The sequence below is a fragment of the Peromyscus californicus genome, unplaced genomic scaffold, assembly GCF_007827085.1.
Source record: "Peromyscus californicus insignis strain IS unplaced genomic scaffold, ASM782708v3 Scaffold_6__1_contigs__length_162567912, whole genome shotgun sequence".
Classification (NCBI taxonomy): Eukaryota; Metazoa; Chordata; class Mammalia; order Rodentia; family Cricetidae; genus Peromyscus; species Peromyscus californicus.
The window spans coordinates 44087970-44110773 of record NW_026294584.1 but is presented as its reverse complement, the minus strand read 5'-3'; the positions used below and the strand labels follow the sequence as shown (position 1 = coordinate 44110773).

General features: G+C 46.7%; 1 long non-coding RNA gene across 4 annotated transcripts in view; it reads left to right on the top strand.

Moving 5' to 3' along the window:
* Positions 1 to 22804, top strand: part of LOC128098800 (uncharacterized) — a 164925-nt gene that overhangs the window by 69093 nt on the left and 73028 nt on the right. The gene's annotated exons all lie outside the window — the stretch shown is intronic.

The window sequence follows — 22804 nt, the reverse complement described above, 5'->3', positions numbered from 1 at the left end:
GCATCACCATGCCTCATCTTTTATGGGACACTGAGGATCAAACCCAGGGCTTTGTGCTTGCCATAGGTAAGTACAGAGCAGATACCCAGCCCTGGGCCTGGTAGTCTCTTGGGTTAAGATACCACTGGAGTCTTATATTCATGGTCAAAGATGGCAATGTATTAACTGTAGATATGACTGTTGAATTTAAACCGGAAAGTTGTTGACAAAAACTTACAAAACAGGATGTATTTATACCTCTGTTTTAGGAAATACATGATGTGGAAGGATTCACAGAAGTGAGAATAGTTCCTCTAGGGAGGAGACAAGTTTCTCTGCGTCACCTTTTCCTCATGCATCCTATAAATCTGAACCTCCTATGGCTCTTACGTGAGCCTTCCAAAGCCCTCTCACTGCACAGTGGCCTGGGACTGGCACACCTTTGCTTCTTAGAGGAATTACTATACAGCAGTGAAAGTTACATAGAACTGGTTTTCTTCATATAATTTAAGTGTATTTATGAGGGAAAATACCGTTAGCATTGAAATTTTTCCCCATGTGACCATTTTTAACACTCGTGGAAGAGTGCAGGAGATGCTGATTCAAACTCTTGGAAATAATTAGAGCAGAAAGATGAAGTTGACAAGAAATTACTCCAGGTCTGGGGCACCCTGCTTCAGCGGTCTTTGAAGAAAATGAATGCTAGTGTTAATTGCATTTGAGTTGAATAGTGATGACGGAGCTCATTCAGCACCTCCCGCCCACACTGCGGAGCCCACGCTGCCCTTTCTCCTTGCACACCCATGGCTCCCGAGTGATGGAGAGGTGGGAAGTGGGGACAGTGGAGACCCCCCCATCTCCATAGTTCGGCTCCCAGGAGACCACACTCAGAGAGGAGTGATAAAGTACTCATTTTTTAAAATGACTTCCTATAATTCTGCAGTATTAACTGCTCTACTAAAGCAGGTTGCTAGATCTGTGCTCCATGCCCTGTTCAGGAAGGAAAGTGACAAAGAAACCAGTTGGTGAATTGCTTGGTTTACTTTGAAAGGAGAGTCTTGTTCATTGTGGAACTTTGAAGAGAGGCTTCCTCAGTGCCAGAGGAAATTTCACAACATGTGGCCATCATGGTAGCAGGAGCATCTAGTCACTGAGGCTGTAGACCTTTATACCTCCCGAAGGTGAGGCCACTGTGGGTCAGGAGTGAGCTAGTGCTACATTTTATGAGAGTCTGCTGGCTAGTCCCTAGTGGACAACCATATCTTCTCTCTCGCTTGCATTTTGTGGTGGTTCTATTTTGTTTTGTTTTGTTTTGAGATAGGCTACCATCATTGTGTATGGGAGGGGGTAAACAATCACGTGAATCCCTTCTTGGAATGTGCCTTCAGGGACAGTTCTTCTTTATCTTTTGCCTCTTTTCTGTTCTGCCTTGAATGTGTGGGTGTCACTATTCAGGTTAGGCCAGTGTGAGAACTACAAAGAGGAGGAATCCACTGGCCGTCCTGGGTTCTTACAAACGGAAGGAGAAGAGCTCTTAAAGCTAACTATACTTTGGGTTTCTTCTCTCCCCCAGCCAAACCCTGTCCTGACTCACATTAGTTCATTTGCTAGGCAAGTTCAGCTTGACCATATTACAACAGCCGCCTCCTCCTCCTCCTCCTCCTCCTCCTCCTCCTCCTCCTCCTCCTCCTCCTCCTCCTCCTCCTCCTCCTCCTCCTCCTCCTCTTCCTAGACAGGTTAAAGAAAACCGAGGACACCGTCCAGACCCTTCCCAGGTCGAGCACATGCAGCAGCCTTTCCGCCTTCACAGCCCGGAAGCTTTGCCCTCACCTTTGGGAGGCGCCATCTGATGGCCTGTGGTGCATGGTTTTGTAACTTTCTCATTTGGCAGAGTCCCAGTTTTGTGGATTTTTTTTTCTTTTAAAGAAAGACGTTGGGTTTTTCAGAGAACTTCACCGGTGGCTTTCTGAAAGTGGCAAACAAGTGAACTGCATTTTAGTCAGTAATCGTTATCAGAAAACCATGTTCTTAATTTCAAAGAATCCTGCCCCATTCCTTTCATTTCCAGTACCAGTTCAGTTGTCGTTTGATATTACGAAATTTCTGTGGAAAAAGTAGCTTAAAGAGAGACTTTCTGAAGTCTTCTGTTCTGTCTATAGAGAAGAGAGTTTCACGAAAATTTGAAAACTTTTGTCCCCTTTTCTCCCTACCTGGCAGTGACTCTAGAACATTGACCACGTCTCCATGGCAGTATAGAAAGTAGGGGCCCTGACATGAAGTTAGAAGTTCTGTTTAGATTGTCGTGTTGGCATAGCCTGTGTGGTCAGCATTTCGGTAAACTGGAGAGGAAGGAGAAGGGGCCTGACATGGCTGCAGGGGGTGGGGCAGCTGGCAGCTGATAGGTGGAGGGCAGGTGGAGCCCAGTGGTTCTGGGGAGTGTAGACAAGCTGTTGGCAGCGGAGCCTGCAGAGGAGAGGGACCTCTTGATCTGCTGCCAAGGCTCCTTCTGGTGGTGCCCAAGTGACCTTTCCAAGTCCGTCCATTTCTGTCCTCTGTGAGTGGAACTCTGGATTGCACTCGCCTAGTGCAGTCCCTGGGTGCTGGCCTGCAGTGTGCAGAGGAGAGGAAACCATGGTGAGAGTTGGGAAGTCTTGTGGGTTGTGGGTGCATGTGTGGGGGTGTGGGTGTTGGCCAGGGAATGACTTCTTGGGGTGTCTTCTTTCCTTCCACCTTTATGTGGCCTCCAAGGATGGAACTGGGGTCACCAGGGTTGCATGGCAGTCAGGGGCCCTTACCCACTGAGCCATCTCATTGGCCTGCTTACTTATTTATATGTTGATCTGAAATACTATGCTGTGATACCTCTTCTGTAAATTCACAGTGCACACTTACCACTTTGAAAGGCTGTGAAGTTGGGAAATTAATTTCACTTTGATTCAATGTTTGAAACTTACTAAAATAATGGATATTGAATCTTTAAAAAAAGTAACAAAAACCTTCTGGGGATGATATCAAACCTGTAATGCCATCACTCGGGAAGCTGAGGCAGAGGATATCGAGTTCGCGGCAGCCTAGGCTATGGTAACGTGTTCTCTGGAAACAAAACAACAGCAAAGCCCCTTAATGTCCTTAGGCTCTGTTCCTGTTTCATTGCTGTGAACAAATAACCTGACTGACATAACCTAACTTGCTCTGGCTTGAGGAGAAGGGACCCACCAGCTCTAGGGAGGTACTGAGGCTTCCTGCTAGTATTTGGACACCTCAAAGGGTCCCAGACTTCCCCATACTGATCAGACACATGAGCCTGTGGAAGACATTTCACATCTAAACCATAGCAGGAGCTATTATATGGAGTCTTCAAGCAGTTAATAGTGATCTTGGGCACTACTATTAAGTAGATAGCGTACCTGGGAATGGAAGACTTGAACCAGGCAGCTTGGGGCTTTGGGTAGGTGCTGTTTGGTTTTTATTTACTAATCCATATCCTCAGATGGTCCGCGTGCTTGGTGTTTATTTCATAGAGCAAAACTTTGCCCTTGAAAAGCCCTTTTGAGATCATCTCATCCCACCTCATTTGCCAGTTGGAGGAACTAATTGCGCAAAGGTTGAATAAGTTACTTTCCAAGGTTCAAAGCCTCAGAGATTCTGGTCTCTAAGTCTTCCAGCGTGAGGTTGGGCAGGTCCCAGTGGTGGGTACTAGAGGGAGTCCTTGAGTTGTAAGATTTTGTCAGTGTTGTCTCCAGACTGGGGTAGGAGAAGGACAAAAGTTCATGTTGAGTTTCTTACCATATTTTGACGCTGATAAAAGGAGTAAGAGTTGTCCTTGAGGCCTTGGGAAAAGCCGAAATCACACCTGACTCTTTGGAGAAATTCCTTTGCACAGCTGAAAGTGATAAGCTCCATCGAAGAGATGCCACAGAAAGTGGGAGTGGCTCCGAAGCCACGGAAGCCTAACAGCTAGACAGTATCTCCGTCACTCCGTGTCTTAGAGGCACTGGCTGCCTGGAGCCTGTGCGTCCTCATTGGCTGCAGGAAGTGTCTGCTTATCAGAGTTAAAAGTTGGAATTTGAGTGTTGACATCTGAAGGTTCTAAATTATTTTGCTTTAATTTAGGTTTCTCTTCCTTCATGGGGATGATAGTAAACCCTTGTTTATTAACTGGTATGTGCAATTGAATCATTTTGTTGTTGTTGTGATAGGTTCCTTTTCTGTTATATTTATGGTTAAAGTATCACCTAACATGATTTTTGTGTGGTCATCTAAGGCATTTTTTCCTCATTTTTATGAAACTTGGTCTCTTGTGAAACAGCATTGATGCTGTGTGTCACAGACAACGCTTTCTGGGACTTGTCTGCCTTTGAAGTTGCTGCATGCATCGTCAGGAGACTCCAAATCTGACTCCATACCAGATCTCCCCACCAGCCCTGGAGAAGAAAAATGCCCCGTGTTTCTGTGTCTTAAAGTGAGAAAAATCCCTGTTGTGAGAAACTCTGGGACAGTTTCCCAAGTGCAGTGTCTGTTGTAGCCTCATTGCCCCCCCAGAATTAAGAGGGGACTTGAAGACAGACACGATGGTACATGCCTGCAGTTTGAGCTGAGGCAGGGGGATTAGAAGTCAGAGACCAGGTGGGCTATCCAGTGAGCCTCTCAAAAACCAAGAAAACAACAGAAGATTTGCCAGCTAGACGCTAGCAATCAGTGTCCGTGAGACCGAGATTGGGTCTAAATGAAGTCGAGCTTTCAGAAGATGAGACGAAGGCTTTCTTCTAGAAAATGAATAGTCTTCCTTTTAGCCCCGTAGACTGAGGGTCATCTCAGACTAAGATGATGCTTTTCTCATCAGTGTCCCCAGGACGATGCATGAAGGTCCTGCTCCTTCAGAGACAGAAAGCTCGTTTGGTCTTGGTCAAGGAATTTTTGATGTTGTGTAAGGATATTACAGAAAGGGTTGTATTTTCTGTCTGCAATGGGGTCGGGTGAAAGGGCCACAGAGACCTACTTGGCTGCGTTGAATTCCTCCCCTGGCCGAGCCTCTGGTGTTAGGAGCATCAGCAGCACTCTGCCTTGTTCTGGAAAACCCATGTGATGTCCACGTGGTGAGGTGACTGTTGGCCTCTCCCCCTTCAGACAATCCATGCTGCATGCACATCTTTGTGCCTTCCTGTGATCGTTCCAGCCACTGAGGCAAGCAGCATCAGTTAACACACTTGGTCCAGGTGACTGAGATCTTTGTGGTTTTCCTTTCTTTCCTCTTTTTTTCTTTTTCTTTCTTCCTTTTTTTTTTGTGGAAAGGTTTTGTTTTGCCCCACAGTTCAAGGCCAGCCCATCATGGTGGTGGGGGTGGGGGTCAGGGCAGCAGGGATTTGAGGCAGCTGGCCACACCGTATCCACCATCAGAAAGCAGAGAACAGGACTGAAGTTTTTTAATGGTTTTTAGAGACCAACCGATTTGCCCGGATCATGGAGTAACTATCCCTGGCAGACTCCTTGTCTGCAGTGGTTTTTCTTGCTGAGAAAGAGAGCAGATGACCCTCCAGAGGACAAACTCCAGGACTTTCCTGCTCCTGGGAAAACCTGCCCCCCATCCCCCCCCCCCCCCCCCCCCCCCCCGGCCAATTCAGTTACTTGTGGCAGAGAACACAGGTGCAAACAGAAGATGGCGGCACTGGCTGCTGGACTGTGAGTCCCACCCTCCTTTCCCCTAGCATCTGGAAGTGGCCCCAGATTCAGTCAGAGTTCTTCCGTGTTGACTGTGGTCTGTACGTGAGGCCTCTTGGTCTGCAGTGCCCACGGCATCTGTAGAGGGAAGTCAGATGTTCACGCTCTGTAAAAACACGGCTTAGGTAATAACTCAAGAAGTATTGATTGACTCTCCGAGCATCCAGGGATGGCCATTGCCTTTGGGAGGTGCTTGTCATCTCTCTGAGAGCCATCTGTACCACCTTGCAGAACCTGCATCTCAATAAAAGGGGACCAGACTGTTGGATTGGGACAGCATCCCTCAGAGATCCCTACCTAATTAAAAAGTGGGCAGGTCGAGGCACATGATCAACACTGTTAAGTGTCTAGTATGCAGAGATAACTTACAAGTGTTTTCTGAGAGTGTGGCCAGAAAACAACAGGGATTGGAATTAGTACCAGGTTCTAATGCAAGAAGCAAATTGGGGCAGGCGGCATAGCACTGAGGCTGTATGGTATGCCGAATGCTGTTTTTCCAAGTATTACCCTCAGCAGACTTGGAGGAGGCAAGTGCAGGAAAGTGCTGCCATTTAACTCTGATGATAAATGTGAAAACCTAAAGACACAGATGAGTTTGGTGAAGCCCCAGCAGGAACCAGTCTCCAATTGTGGGTGCATGATTGACTAGGGCTAGTCCTTTGAAAGATGTCAAAGAGATGCTCTTTAGAATCTCCTCTCATTTACTGTAGTGGGGTTTCATGTCTGTGTTACTGACCTGGGAAGGAGGCTGAAAAGACCTACAGACACAGGACCTTCCAGATTGCTCATGGTGAGTGTGTCAGATCAGGTCTTCTCAGTCATCCCACATCTGTAATCCCAGCACTCGAGAAGTGGAGAAAAGAGGCAAGAGGATTTTGAGTTCAAGGCCAGCCTGGGCTACATTGGGAGACTGCACAAACATCAGGTCTTTCTGGCCAGCCACCACTCCACCACATCGTGGTCATCTCCTACTGAGTGGTCTCTGTCTTAAATCTGTGTGGATGGAATTGTTCATTAAGTCATTTGAGAGAATTCTGGGGTCAGTGTTTACCACATCACCACGTCAGATGTGCATTTCTCTGTGGAAGTGAGCTAGGGTCTGTCTGCCATTCCCTTCCTTCTTGTCAGATCTTCTGTGAGTGGGTGCATTATGCTGTGGATTATTTGCTCTTGAAAAAAATGTTTTGCTTAGACAGGTTCTGCTTCTGTAGCCCAGGCTAACCTCATCTTTGCAGTCCTCTTGCCCAAGTGTTGAAATTTCAGATGGACACCCACACACCTGACTCACGTTCCTTATTTGTGTTTAAGACAGATTCAGTCTGTAGCTCAGGCCCAGTGGAACTTTAGCCTAGCCAGGGTCTCAGATTTAGGGCAGTCTGTCTGCCCCAGTCTCTCAAGTGCTATGATTATAGGCGGGAGCCACTACACTAGGTTAACACATTCTGTTTTTTGAAACAAAGTCCCACTGAGAGGCAGCTCTGGCTGGCCTGGAACTCACTATATAGATCAGGCTGACTCAGACTCAACAGAGATCTGCCTGCCTCTGCCTCCAGCCAGCTAACAGATTCTTACAAGTTTTCAATATATAAATAGAATGCAAACATCTTTGTGGTCCTGACTGTCCTGGGATCCATTTATACTAATACAACACGCAATTTCCTTAAATTTTGATACAGTTGCTTTAAAAATCAGCATAGGTCAGGTATAGTGGCACATGCCTTTAATTCTAGCAATGAGGAGGCAGAGGCAGGAAACTCTGAATTTGAGGCCAGCTTGGTCTACATAGTGAGTTCCAAGACAGCTAGGACTATATAGAGAGACCATGTCTCAAAGAAATCAAAACAACTAAAGAATTAGCATAATTACCATCACATAACCTAAAAGGCATCACTTTATCTATGACTGGTTTCATTTTGCAGCTAGGGCACACCATGTGTTGAAGGTATAAATAAACTAAGGCACTGTTTTAGCACCAGTGTTTCCTAAATCCAGTGTGTTACAGAAACAGCCAGATAGGACAGTGAAGACAAGAGCATTGAGTTGCAGCAGGTGTTTAGTGCTTGCAAAGATTAGTGTTGTGAACTACCCTGTCCCTAAGTATTGTGAGATGTGAGCTTCCTTCAGTGGGCTGTAGCTTGAGAACAAAGTGATGCCCACTGGGGACTTGCCTCATGGTGCTTGCAATCCACATAGTTCTTAGATGCTAAGAAATGCCATGGGCCAAAAATAGAGATACTGGAAGATGCTACCTGTGAAGTTGAAATATCTTAAGTGGGAGCATGGGTGTGCTTGGTGTGTGTGTGTGTGTGTGTGTGTGTGTGTGTGTGTGTGTGTGTGTGTGAGAGAGAGAGAGAGAGAGAGAGAGAGAGAGAGAGAGAGAGAGAGAGAGAAGAGGAAATAGACCCCCCTGTATCAACAGTTTCTCAGAGGTGTGTGGGTAAACACCTCTCCTTTGTCAGCATCTTCTCGGCACATGGTTGAGATTCATTCACAGCCATTGGCTTGTGAACTTTGGGACCAGTAGTTGGTCATGTGCAACATTTTATTTGTAGATAATAAAATAATAAATGGATTTTTTTTGTAGCTCAATGAAGTTGCAAAGTTTGGATTGTAAAGGATGTTCTTTGTATACTGCAGTCCTTTCCTGTCTCATGTTTGCTTAGAACTTGGATGCTGATTTTAGACAAGGCCATCTCCTGGTTCTGCCTGAACAAGCTGAGAGACATCTTTGGGATACAGTAGCTTTAGTAGGTGTACTACAGCCGAAATGCCTAGCATAGTGCTGGTTGGTGTTCTCTGTAGTTGGTAGTGAGGTGGGCAGTCAATACCATGGGATGCGTAGTCACTTGTGAGCTAAGGCCTGTGCAGGAGAAGGTGGTCTCGGGGCTGCACATTGTTTTCTTGGTGACTGAAAAGCTGGTTAATTGTGCTGCATTTGATGGGTTGTTCTGGAAATGTTCCTCTCAAATCTCTCCTGGTCCTTTCTCCTTTCGGCCAGCAGATGGCACCTCGCTGTCTCCTCTTGCGCCTGCCAGGTTTGCCTTTTTTATTCCATTCCTTCTCTGCACACACACACACACACACACACACACACACACACACACACACACACACACACACACACACACTTGGCACGTGTTTGTCACCAGGATTGATGCTGTTAAAAGTCTCCCCGTGACAAGCTGTCTTGTCAAAGGGACAAGAAGGAGGGGAGGAAACAGGTTTTCGTTGCTTCGGGCTTCATTGCCACGGTCTTGTTTTTCTCTGCTAACACATCTGCTAGAGAAACGTTTTCTGTTGGAAGCAGATCCAGCATTTCATTACGACGCCAGGTTTCCATTTCCATCGATGCTGTTCAGCATGTGGAAGACTCCTCTTTATAGTGTTAGGTAACTGAGTAGCTTTTGTTCATTTTGCCTTTTTTATATGAAGATATTTTTAAGAACTATGTAATGTGCAGGTGAATAGATTGCATATATTTGTATTTAAATATTCTACAGACTATGCTGGATCCCACCCCACTCCCCATCCTTTCTCAGTCAGTAAATATCTGTTGAATGCTTCCAGGTTGAGTGTCAGATAGAAATGTTTAAGACTGTTTATTAGGAATCCAGGTCTTCCTGAAAGTCCCTCTCTAGCTGACCCCCCATACAAGGATCAGCCTGCCTTCATCTGTAATGTAGCCTCTCATCCTGTCCAAAGTCGGGTTGCATTGCAACTCAGTGCTATCTCCATTATAGTCCTCACTCTCCTACTCCCACTCCACCCCTCTCCAAAAACATGGTCCCTCACACATACCTGTAACCTCTGCATCTGGAAAGTGGAGGCAGGAGGATCAGGGGTTAAAAGCCATGCTCAGCCACATAGTGGGTTGGAGATCCAGCCTGGGCTACACCAGACCCTCTCAGAATAAAAGAACAACAAAAAGAACACATGGTTTCAATCCCTGAGTGCTCTTCAGCATTTCTGGATCTTTCCTTGGAGGCAGCACTACTCTGCCCCGTATGTGCGCATATGTTACAGTTGATAAGATAGGTGTGCCTCTCAGTTCCCACGAGTGTCAGCACAGAGTCCAGTGTTAAAATGCTCTCCACTGAGTGACTGTTGAACAGTTAACTAGCTTTATTTTTAAGGGGTTTGAATCCCAGCTTTGCCCTTGGTTTTGGCCATACATAGACCTTTCTGAATTTCTGTTTGTATAATCTGGAAAATGAAAATGATAATGACTATTTGAGAGAAACTTTGCAAAGATTAATATTTCCAGTAAACTGTGATATGCGTGTGCATACACTCACAGACACGCACACACTCTCACACATGCAGACACCTACACGGCATGTGTGTGAGCTTACAGTCCCTAGAAGGAAATTGAAACTGCCTGAGTCCTGAGTTTGTGCTGCTTCGAGAAGCAGTAGAGCTATTTTGAAAGATACATTTTCAGAAATCGCCAAGACTGATTATGTTGGGAGTTGGACACCTGCTGCTCTGCTGTGCCCTCCGAGAGGCTGGCCACCGGTGTCGGTTCTCAGACAGCCCCTCTCCTTGGCCTCGGCGTGGTAGCTGCCCTAAGGGATGTTTGCTTCGGTTGTCTGAAGCATTGTGATGGTGTATTTCCCATGTGTTTGGAGAAGGGGCAGTTACCTTGGTAACCATCCCTGGAGATAAGAAGCCTTCCAGCTTAATGGTGGATCAGTGGGGGGGATGAGACAGAGGAACTCTGTAACAGAGCTTCCTAAAAGCATTGACTAGATGAGGAATACAGGCAGCACCTGCTGATGAATCACCCAAAATATATAGGATGCTTAGGGCTTCGTGGGCAACTTAATGCTATGCTCTTAAGTTGCCGGGTGTGTTGATACACACCTTTTAATCCCCACACTCAGGAGGCGGAGGCAGGTGGATCGCTTGAGTTTGAGGCCAGCCTGGTCTACAGAGTGAGTTCCAGACTAGCCAGGGCTATGTAGAGAAACCCTGTTTACAAAGAGAGAGGGGAAGTCTTCACAGTGGAGGACTACTGAGACCCACAGTCATTGGTTAAAGTGTCACAGAAGGCCAGTCACCTGTTGTTGGAAAACGCCAAGAGCTGTCTGAGAAAAGCTAAGCTTGGTCTCTCACTCCATGCTTACCTCTGCCACAGCTTAGCTCTGCTCCTGGGAGAACAGCCTCCTGAGGCTGGAAGGTGTACACTGTGGTCAGTGAGATATAACAAGAGAAGAAGTGAGACTCAGTGTCCCTAGACAATGGGTTTTTCGTGGATGCACATTTGGTATTTGCATTCTCTGGCAACTGGAATTGATAAGTACATTTGGTATATGTATTAGTTCAAATTTTGTTAAGTATTTTTAAAGATACCCAGGGCAGAGTGCTTTATAATGAGATGTGTTAAACTTAGTTTTAGAGGTGGAAAATCCCACGGTCAGTGACCCTGTTGGTGAGGAGGGTCTGACAGCAGGTGACATCCTGTGAGAGGCACAAATTGCAGGGCCAACAGGAGAATCTGGGGAAGTGTTGGTCTCGGTCTTGTAACCACCTGGGTCTCTGGAGAAGTCCTTAGGCCTTCCCCAGGGTAACTGCCCCAGTGACCTTTTATTAGATCCCACCTGTTAAAGGACCACACCACCTTCCAGTTCATGACGTGTTATCTTCGGGACAAGCCCCATGCAAACACAGAGCATGTCTTACAGAAACGGGATCTCTGGGTTGGTGCTGTAGTGGTGAACACAGCTGCCTCCCAGAAACAAGGGCCCATTGATGTTCTCTAGCCACAAAGGGCTGCTTCCCGAGGCTCCCTGCTCATCTACTTCCTGATTTTAAATACTCTAGATCCCGTGCCGGTGGCACACACATTTCATCAGCACTTGGGAGGCAGAGGCAGGCAGATCTCTTGAGTTCAAGGCTAGCCTAGTCTACAGAGTTAGCTCCAGGACAGCCAGGACTGTTACACAGAGAAACCCTGTCTTAAAAAACCCAAACCAAAGACTCTTGAGTCCCATTGCAGTCTTACGGTTGCTTTTGCCTTAGTGATATTTCAGGCCCACTTTTTTTTTATTTTATTAAAAAAAATTGGACTTTCTCTTACAAGTAAGGCTAATAAAAATATGACTAAATTTTTGTAGGCCAGAACCAAAAAGAAAAAATACTTTTTGCTTTTATCCGCGTATTTCATACTGTAAACCGTGTTTGTGCATCTGTGTATATCCCCACCCTGTCTTGACGTTTGGGTTATCTACAATGTGTAACATAAAGTCCCAAAGTTTGATAGATTTCAGTAACTTTATTTGAGCATGGTTCTGTGAATCAGTTGAGCGGTCCTTCTCCTGGTCTCTGAATGTCCACTCTGGCTCCAATAAGATGCTGCCCAAGGAGAAGAAAACTGAAGATGGCATCACTAGTATCCAGAACCTAGATGGGCACAGTTATGAGGTCAGAGCTGCCCAGCTACAGGCTTGCTTTGTCTTCTTAATAGGGCAGCTGAGTTTTAGGATTTCTGCAAGGAGAAGCCCACACAGGCAGCTTTTGTGGGGTTTCTCCTGCCATGCTTGCTAAGAAGCCCTGTTGGTTGGTCTAAGCCAGTTACTACCTGTGGCATCTGGTGTGGTTCCCAGAGGGGATTCGCTATGGCACTCCACAGTGACACTCCTCCAGCACACAATAGGCAGTCACTGAATATTCTTATGAATTCAAGTTTTCACTGTAGATTGGCTCAGAACTCTTTGCTCATACAGCTGTTTGTAAAAAGGTACGACGAGGTGGGTCTGTGACCATGAGTACAGGTGCCTGTGAGGCTAGAGGTATCCAATTCCTCTAGAGCTGTATCTGTGCTTGTGAACTACCCAGTGTGATTTCTGGGACCTGAACTTGAATTGAGACCTCCGGCCCCAGTGTAGCTACTTGTAAAGGTTCACTTACCCTCAGAGATGTTTTTACCATTTATATGTGTATGCAGGACTTTATTTGATAAACTCAGTTGTTGTTTTCTGATCCCTCTCAACAGTCCACACACACCTAAATGTAACTTAATGTTCGAGCTTTCAGAGTACAGAATTATCGTGCAGTTCAGGCCTTGTCTTTCGTGGCGTTTTGGAGGAGTGTGTCTTGCTTAAGTGGCAAGTGCTGCCTGAACTTGCCCTTTCCTGCAGCCTCTCTAGGCACCTGAAACTAGAGAAGATGGAATTCATCCTTGGTCCTCAGGAAGTTCAGGTTTAGATGTGGAAACAGAACAGATGAAGTGAAAGAAGTTTGAGGTGGTCGAGTGGAAGGATGTGAGTTTTATAATAAAAGCATGTTTCTGTTTTATTGACTTTATCCATCTTCATCTCTACTAATACATTTCAGGATCCATCAATAGGCCACATACTTGGTGGGGAAGAGGAAGGATTGCTAAAGGCAAAAAGGAATTCACCTTGCTTTCCAAATGTAGAGTTATCCAAAGCTGTTCTGTTGTGTTTATTAGGCATTCAGATATTCTAGGAGACCATTAGGCGTTTTCAGTTTGATCTAAGTGAGCCTTGGGCATCACCTTCTCCATTCTAACACAGAAGACGGCTATGTCTTGGTCAGAGGGTCTTCTGTGTTTGAACTGAGTGTGCTGTTAACAAACCGTGGAAGCCAGATGCTGAGTTCTCACTTTCCAGTACCTGCCTCACCTTGGATGATTCTTAACTGTTTTCTCTGTCCGAAGGGAATCTCTGTGGAGCTACACTCCAAATCAGCCTATCTTCCATCTGAACAGGTAGATTTACCTGCCCAGGTCCTGAGCAGCTAACATATAGGCCAAGGTTTGGGAAACATTGAGACAAGTTCTTAAACTGTACAGTAGGTGGTTGAACCCTGGTAGCCAGAATCTTGCAGGAAAGTCCACTTCTGAAATCAAGCGATGGTTTATAGCACGGGTTTGGTTTTGTTTACTCTGTAGTGTTTACTCACTACAGGGTCGTAACAGTTAAAGAAGTACAGATTAGTTTGTGATGCAGGTGCTGAACCCAGAGTCTCATGCCTCCTGGGTCATGTGTCCCCTGAATACAGAGCCATGAATGAGGTGCTGTTAACTGTGTGGTAGCTCTGTTCACACCAGCCCCCGTATTGAGCAGTGCTGCACACTCTGCTTTAAATGTGTAACCTTCGGAAAGCTTTCCTCACAGATAATTATCTGAAAATAGGATTTGGTTCATTTTAAATAACGTGCCCAGGCTGTTCTCTGCTTTTTGGTTTCCAATTCATCCAATCTAAGGGGTAGGGAATTCTTGTTTTCAAGCTGTAGCCCTGTAACTAAACCGAGGAAAGAGTTGCTGACATCCGTATCACACCTAGGCACACAGGAAATGTCTCGTTCTTAGAATAAATAATGAACCCTTCTCAGATAGGCTACTATCCCAAAGGTCTGTAAGTGCGGTGATTCCTTGCAGATGTCCCTGGCCCTGTTGCCCAGGAGTCCACACTCAGGAATGGCTTGGCACATATATGCTTCCCATAAGTTCAGGAAGTGGACTGCATACACACAAACACAGGTGAGCGGACCCTGACACAGATGTTTTCAGATACTTAGCTGGGATAGATATGGCTGTTTAAGCCTGTAATCCCAGCACTTGGAAAGCTGAGGGAGACCAGCTTGGGCTACATAATGAGTTCCAGGCTAGACTGAGGGGTAGAGTGAGACCCTGTCCTCAAAACACAATAACCACAAAAGACTTCTCAATGGCATGTCACACTCAGAGTTCTCCTGTGTGTGCCAGGCCTTGAAAGCAGCCTCCTGGATGCAGTGTCTTGGGCTGATACCTGTCACATAGTAGATAACAACCTGCTGCTTTTGGAAGGCTTGCACATCAGTCATTGCAGAGTTTAAACTACAGCTTTAAAATGTTGAATACATTTGGACATTAGAAACGGATGTCTTGGTATCTTGGGAACACTTCGTGGGCATCCCCTACCTCCCTTTTATTTTAGATTGATTTATTTTATGTATGAACGCTCTGTCTGCATGTATGCATTTATGCCAGAAGAGGGCATCAGCTCCCACTAGAGATGGTTGTGAGCCACCATGTGGTTGTTGGGAATTGAACTTGGGACCTCCTGAAGAGCTGTCAGTGCTCTTAATCTAAGCTGAGCTATCTCTCCAGCCCCTCATGGGCATCTTTAAAAAAAAGTCTGTACTGACCAGATGCCTGATGGGTGTTCAGAAAAGGTTTTGTTCCCCATGTACAGGGATGAAGTTGGGATAGGTCGAGAATACAGGTGGGAAAAATAACTGCAGTTTAGTTTGGAGAGTGAGTTTGTATACAAAAAGAGTCCAGTGTTTTGTTTTGTTTTAACATACTCTTAAAAAACCACAGCTTTGTATTTGTGTGCATTGGATTTTTGCCTGCATGTGTGTCTGTGTGAAGGTGTTGGATCCCCTGGACCTAAAGTTAGACAGTTGTGAGCTGCCGTATGGATGCTGGGACTCGAACCCAGGTCCTCTGGAAGAGCAACCCATACTCTACTCTTAACCACTGAGCCATCTCTTCAGCCCCAAGTGCTTTTGACCTCAAGCAAGAAGAGCAACTCCTGTGTCTGGAAAGTCGGGGAAAGCCTCCTGAAAGAGGGGGTAAACAGGCCTTTGTGGACTCAAAGATCCAGATGTGGGGATGGATAATAGAGGGAACAGATGGCATCCTAAGGCTTGGTACCTTTGGGGAGAGTGTGATGTCATAGGAAAATAGTGTAGGTCTCACACGTACTAACCCCATTATGTCTTTGTTAAGTGCATAAGCTGTGTGTTTTGAAAATAGAAGCCATTGTTAATAAGCCCCTCCCCATGCCACTCCATTGCCTGTTTAAACGTGCCTCAGGTGTCTTTAGAGTTAATAGCCAGCTGATTTTTTTTTTTTTTCCTCATTCAGATTTAGACCTTTAGAGTGATAACTGTGCCCGGCTTGGCTGCCCGTTGATTCTTATGTGCGTCATAAGTTTGCCCTAAACTCAGCCTCTAAGAATTAATCGCTTTCTGTTTGTTCATCCATTCATCTGTTTGCCCACATGAGCAATCTGGAGTGCCTAGTTGTGTGTTAGATCCTGGAGAGTTCCAGGCACCCGCCAGGGAACAAGCTGGAACTGGACAGGGGAATCCTGGATGTTCTTACCGTCAAGGTGTACTTAAAAGACAGCAACAGAGCTCCCACTGCGATCAGTAACCGTGAGGCCCTTTCAGAAGCTTGTCCACCAGTACTGCTAACAGGGTCAAAGCTTTGCTAGACTGTCTTCTAAATAGGCAGTGAGAGGGTGAGTGGTGGGTGAAGCCTTGAGATGTTTGCAGCCCTCCAAAACATGGCTTTTTAAAGGATCGGGGATGGTGTGGTCCTGTCTGTGTTAAAAGGGAGAGACTAGTTCTGATGATAATATGCTGAAGAAAGTCACCTGAAGAACACCAGGACGCTGGGGAAGAAATTCCTTAGGTCTTCTATAACTGGAAGAGGGCTCTTGTTACAGTTTGGTCTTATTGAGGGGCAGGCTAGCAGGGCCCACAGGGATGTGGAGCCTCGTGTGTTCCTAGGTGAATCACCACCCTCTGTTTGCCTCTGTGCAAGAGCTATAGTGATGGTGATAGTGACCCATTGAAGAGGGTTTGAATTCTGCCTTCCAGAGAGGGATGGAGGGAGGGAGAAAGGGGGGGGGAGAGGGAGAGGGAGGGAAAGAGAGCGCCCAAGAAAGCACAAGCATGTGTAGCAAAATTAGCTGCTATTTCTCGTGTCTGTGTATGCCTGCTTATCTGTGTTCTGAGTGGATAGAAAGTTAGATCACATGAGAATAGTCTCTGGCCTTCCCTTCCTGACGCTGCCTACCCTCCTGTCCCCTGGACTTCCAGAGTTGTTTGTTTTGTAAGGCCGTAACATCGGCTTTTTAATATGTGACCTTGAAAAAATCCTGATTAAGTAGTTCTGGGCAAAGCTCTGATGCTGGAAAATGATCAGGCCTCCCACACATACCTGCTCAGCCAAGAATTTGTTTGCCCCAGAATCCGTGGGTGGGCCAAATGGAAGCGAGCACATGCCCAGGCCCATGTGAACTCTCTGTTCTGGCTGGAGACCGTCCTGCTCTCACCCTTCCTAGGCTCCTGGCTGGCTGCTTCCTCCTTGTTTCGTTTTTCTTTTGGTGTGGTACTGGGACTCGAACCCAGAACTGGTACAGAATGCGTTAATCTATAAGATACGTCCTATGCCGTTGGGTTATTTCTTTTCCTTCTCAATTCCAGACAAATATTTTTATTTTACAAAACACTCTACTATTTCCCAGCACTTTTCTTTTTTATTTTGCCAAGTTTGGCCTCTATCTCTGCCTGGGTGTTGATCTTACGCAAATTTCTGTGAGGCCCAGGTGGGCAACATACAGTGTACCGTCTGGTACTGTGCTCCGCAGCAGGGTTCTGTGGCAAGACTCCCTTGAAATGGCTCCGGAATTTCAGTCCTTTCGCCAGCAACAACTACTTCTTGCCTTTGCCCAGAGGCATCCCAGGCCCTGGCTGTGGCCAGAGCCCTTCGCCCACTCCCTTTTCGGTCGGTCGGTCGGCCAGGCATCTCTCGTCCTGCCCCTGGAGGTCTGTTGGGTGTTCAGTTACTGGCTCCTATGCCCTGTTGAGTCCTGTTGCTGAGTTCTCTGCTGTGAGCAGGCACGGCCAGGCCTCCCGTGTGGCGGCTGTGGGGAGTGGGGTGAGAAGAGGGCTCTGCCAGCCTCACAGCCCCCAGGACAGAACTGAGCTTCCAGTGGTAGTAACTACCTCCAGGGCTTGATTCACCAACCTCCCTGTCAGTTTCATCTCCCCCAGAGGTTACCGGAATGGTAAGTGTGACAGGTGTGTGTGTGTGTGGTGTGTGACAACACACGGGGCGGGGACTTGGCCTTATCCTTAGAAACATGATGGGGTCTTCCCCTGAAGAGGCAGCTTTTCTCTTACGTCAGAGCGACAGCATCTTGCTTGTGAAGCAAGCATTCACTTGAAGTTTTATCCTTTTTATTTCTTGGCTGATTTGTTCAAATATAAGGAAGAATGGGTAGAGTAGACACATGCACGCTCGCAGGCACACGTATTTGCACGCATGCACACTTGAAAGCTAGATCCTTTGGACAAACAACAGCCTCTGGTGGTGAGCAACCCCAGCATCCCGTTCGAATTTGGTCAGTTGCTGTACTTCTTACCCTCCTCCTCTATACAAGGGTAGCTTTTTTTTTTTTAATCTCTCTAAAAAGAAAAATAGCTGTTCTGTTTAAAATCTCATTACAAATTGATAGGTCGAGAAACATCTGCTGATGCTTCTAAAGTCTACAACTTGAAGCTGTCTTAGGAAGTCTAGCCTGTGTCATTTCTCATGGAGAGACGCTACCACACTCTGCTAGGGTACTGAGCCAGGAGCTGGAGGGTCCTATGCAGATAGATAGCTGTCACCTGCTGTGAGGAGGCTGTGGCTTGTTTCGTTAGGCATTACCCAGACTCTGACAGAGAAGGGGGTACTTACGAGGACCTAGAAGGTGAGCACTGATGGGGTGTGGGGTGCCGGTGCAACCCAGCAGAGCTGGCTCTGTGGTGTCGGACGTGTGGCTTGGAGCACCTGTAAGGAGCGAGCTGATGTGAGCTACGGAAATTGTTGTGAATAGCAATTACTGTTCTTGGCAATGATGCTGCGGTTCGCAGATTTCTTATTTAATGGGATGTTGAAAAGTCCTATATCAAACTGAAAAGTGGTAAGTGAGAAAGGCCCTTCATAGCAGTGACCACAGAGTATATACCTGTTTTAAGAGTTGCCCAGTAGCCTGTAAAAACTGATGAACTGTAGTGTTAGATTCTCAGAGAGAGAACAAACGGTAGAATAAAGTTTGCCTTTCTGTACTCATTAGTAATGTTGGGGTGCGGGCTTCTCTAAATTGGAACGTTTGAAGACCACAGAGCATTGCAGGTGTGTTCCTGGGGTGGACAGCCTGGGTGTGTTCTAGTGACGGACTGGTTGTGATGGGAGGGTAGTGCCATAGGCACATCTTCTTCAGGCTTCCCGGAAACCACAAGCGATGGTTTCATCTATTTGTAGTGTGAAATAATGTGTTCTTAATTAAAAGCAAGTTATCAGGGCTGTTTCTCCAGAGTCAGCTATACCAATAGGTTACAAACACGCTACAGTGATAAACCGTCCCACTGAAACTCATGTCCTCTATGCAGAATTAAGTGCATCCAACTAACTTCCTCCCGGGTCCCACACGTGCTCTGCAGTGCACCTGTTTGTTAGGTGGTAGCTTCAGCCTCCTTCCTCTCCATTTTCTCTTCCTCTGGAGCCCCTGTCATCCAGTGAGTACATGGATGTACAAATCACTGTGGTCACCGCTGTGGCTGCATGGAGAGCTAGCTCACGATGTTGCCTTCCGAGACCTGGTCTGAGTGTTTGTATCTGAGAGAGAATGTCGGGCAGAAGTGCATGCATGCAGCCGGGATGTGCTGAGTGTGCTGAGCCAAGTGGAGGCTGTCCATGCTGCTTGGGGGCCGGGTGCACCCACTTCAGAAGAGGCTGGGGTGAAGCCCAGTGTCCCCATCTGAAGGGCTGGCTGGAACTGGGAAAGCATTCTAGGCATAGTGCCTATGACGCACCAAGTTGTGAAATGGCCTTTGGGGAGGGATCTATAGCCTGGCCTGTTTGCCATGTCTGATACAGGAGATGAAGGAGTGAGCAAGTCTGTCTTCAGTAAGGGAAGTGCCTTACTTTGAAAATAATTGTTTATGTTGCGCCCGGGTCCCTCATCTCGCTTCACTTGGCTGTAAGCTACACGAGCCACACAGACTGAGTCTGTTCTCTGCTGTGTGCCCTCCCCTTAACACTTAGTCTGTTTCTTTTTAATTATCTATTACCTTTTAGTCACCTGAGGATTTTATAGTGGGCCTTTTTTCACGAATTTGCTGAGGATCCTAAAAACAGTATTTTTGAAAAACATTGTTTTCAGACAGTGTTTTCTGATTACATTCCCCCTCGCCCACTCCTCACAGATCCTCTCCACCACTCAACTCCTCGCCCCCTTTCTCTCTTTAAAAAAAACCAACAAAAATAAGAAACACACAGACAGACACGGGAAAAAATAAAGAAGGCAAAAACCAAAACATGCATGCAAAAGGCTAATAGTGGTAGCAGATGCCTTTTAACCCCGACACTTAGGAGACAGTGACAGGAGTATCTCCTGAGTTCGAAACCAGCCTCGTCTAAACAGAGTTCCAAAACAGCCAGGACTAGATAGAGAGATCCTGTCTCAAGACAAAATACACAATCACAAGATCAGTAAGACAAGAAAACAAAAAACAAAACGTTCCAACAAAGCACTTTGAAACAAAAAAATACCATTGAGTTCATTTTGTGTTGACCACCTACTGCTGAGCAGTGGGGTCTACCGTGAGGTGTGGTTCATTTATACAGTGAGACTCCACTGGAGAAAGCTAAGTTTTCCTTGGCTTGGGGACGTCAGTTGCACAGACCTTCTTGGTTAGAAGTGGGAGCCAGTGTCCACTTCCTCCCTCAGCAGTGGGAGCCCATCTGGCTTGAACATGTGCAGACCCTGTGCATGCTGCTGTAGTCTCTGAATCTAAATAAATGATTTTTTTTAAAAAAAGTTATCTATGTTACCCTTTAAAAAAATGTTTGGAGTTGGGTGTTTAAGCCAGAGGACAGCTTTCAGGAGTTGGTTCCCTTCCTCCACAGTGCAGATCCCAGAGCTGGAAGTCCAGCGGTCAGGCTTGGCAGCAAGCAGCTTCACCCGCTGGGACATCTTGTCAGTGCACCGTTACCCTTAGAAGCAAACTAAACAGGAAATAGATGCTGAGAATTGTCGAAGAGGAGCAGGAGATGAGCTAAAGCAGTTCGGAGATGAAGTGTTGACCATCGCGATATGTCGTTTGCTCACGAGCCTCCTGGATCCGAGTGTGCTCTCCCTGGTCCCAGCTGTGTACACGTTGACACTGAAAGAACTGCCTTAGGGCGGTACGGCAGCCTCGAGATCACCAGTAGGGCTTCGCCTGTCTTGGCATACTTGAGAGAAGCCGAATGAACACAGCATGTCAGTTCGGAGAGTTAAATACCGGCTGTACTGCTTTGGTCTGCAGCTAAGACCAGGCCAGCACTGGACTGAGGTGTTGTGGAAAAGGGAGGGCAGGGATTCCACTCCTGACAGACAGCAGCCTTCAAGGCTGAGGGACTCAACAAAAAGCTGCTCCCAGACTGGCAACCCGTTGGTTTTTAGGACACTCTGCACTGTGGCCTCTTCCCACCCCCATTTATCCACAGAGCAGAGAATAAAAAGGTTACTTACTTTGTAAAGAATTTCATCATGTCCACTGTACTCTCCGTCACCTTATCACAGTTATCAAGGCCAAAGTCGGTATATAGAAACATGAGGCCTCCTTTGTGAGGTGCTAGGCGTTTTTTTTGGGGGGGGGGCTGACCTCACACTGGTCCAGCCAAACACTTGAAGCTGGGTTGTAGGGTGCTTGTGTTTGATGTTTATTTGGCTGTGGACAGTAGATCTTCATGTGGAGAACCATGTTTCAAACACTCATCGACTGCCATGGCCACATAAATATGAGGGCCTTTCTTTGTCCTTAGCTAGGGACAAAGCCCTATATTTTCAGAATAAATGAAAAATACTAGTACTTGGGAGTGACCAGTGTAGGAATGTGTGTGTGTGTATATATATATATATATATATATATATATATATATATATATATATGTATATATGTATATACTCCCAAACTGTACTTCCTGTCATACCCTTTCCAGGATCATGCATCAGTTTCTCAGTAAGGTGCCCCTTAACCACCGTTTAAATGCCCCACCCCCAGCTCACGCTCTCCTCCTCCTCTCTACACGACACTTAACATCATCCAGTGTGTGTGCTGGTTTTCTCAAGTGTTCATTGTCTCTTCCTAGAATGTCCCTCCTCCCAGAGCAGGGGTTGTCTTCGGCATGTGTCTCTAGAACTGTGCCTGGCCTATTTACATGCCCACCATTCCAAGAGTGAGTGCAGCTGGCTCTCTAACCCCGTGTCTTGATAAGGATTTAGAACTTAGGTATTGTGTGTGTGTGTGTGTGGGGGGGTGTCTCTCCACCAGTTTGTTCTTAATCCCCTCACTTACGAGAACTGAAACGTGAACGTGAGGGGAACATCTTTTAAAAATTAACCACAGCCGTGAACCCTTTAAAACACCAGGCATCCAGTTAAGAAATGACAATTACTTGTCGATTTGTGTGAGGCAAGTGGGAGGAGAGCACAGTGGTCCATGGCACTGGTCCTGTGTGCCCTGGGCATGGGAGGAAGGCAGCAGCAAGGCCGTCTCCAGTCCTCACACTTCTCACTGCCTCACTTGTGGTGGCACCCTGAAGCTAACGCGGACTTTTGAATGTGTTTCCCAGCATTGTACCCGCGGAGGACTTCCTTGGCCAAAAGTGTGTTTTCCTTTTTGTTGATGGTGTTTCTTAGTAACCTCTGCCAGAGAGGCCTTGCTGCAGAATTGCTCCTCAGTCATCTTGAACTTTGTGCTCTTTCTCCTTTAATAGCTTCAGGTTTATTTTGGCCACAGAAGCATAGGAAACGGCAACAACAATTGAGACAAGAATATAGACAGAGCCCATCTGGTTCCTGGTTCTCTTGGAGTAAGGGGCAGCCCAGGGAGGTCCGCACGTGGCCGTGAAGCCATGCGGTCTGGCCGGCAGACCTTCCCTGTGGGGGTGATGGTACCTTGGGTTCTAATAGTCCTGGGCTATCAATCATTCAAGAACAGATCGACTGAGCCCCTGTAGTCACCTGGACCAATTAAATGAGCAGGTCCAGCACAGGGACCTTGTGGTTTAGTGAGAGAAGGTTAAAGAGTCAGAACTGCAGAGGAGGGGGGCAGGACCAGAGCAGGCCAAGTGTCTATCAGAACATCCAGGGTAAGAGTGAGTATGGTTGAACCCCGTCTGATGTATGTTTTATGGTGGTTCCTCAAGACGCATCTTGGGTGAAAGACTGGAAGGGAATAAGAGCTAGAGGTGTGTTCTTGTTCGTCCTGGGGAAGGGCAGTGAAGGAGGGCCTGGGCTGGAGGGGCAGAGAAGGACTCTCACTGGTGGT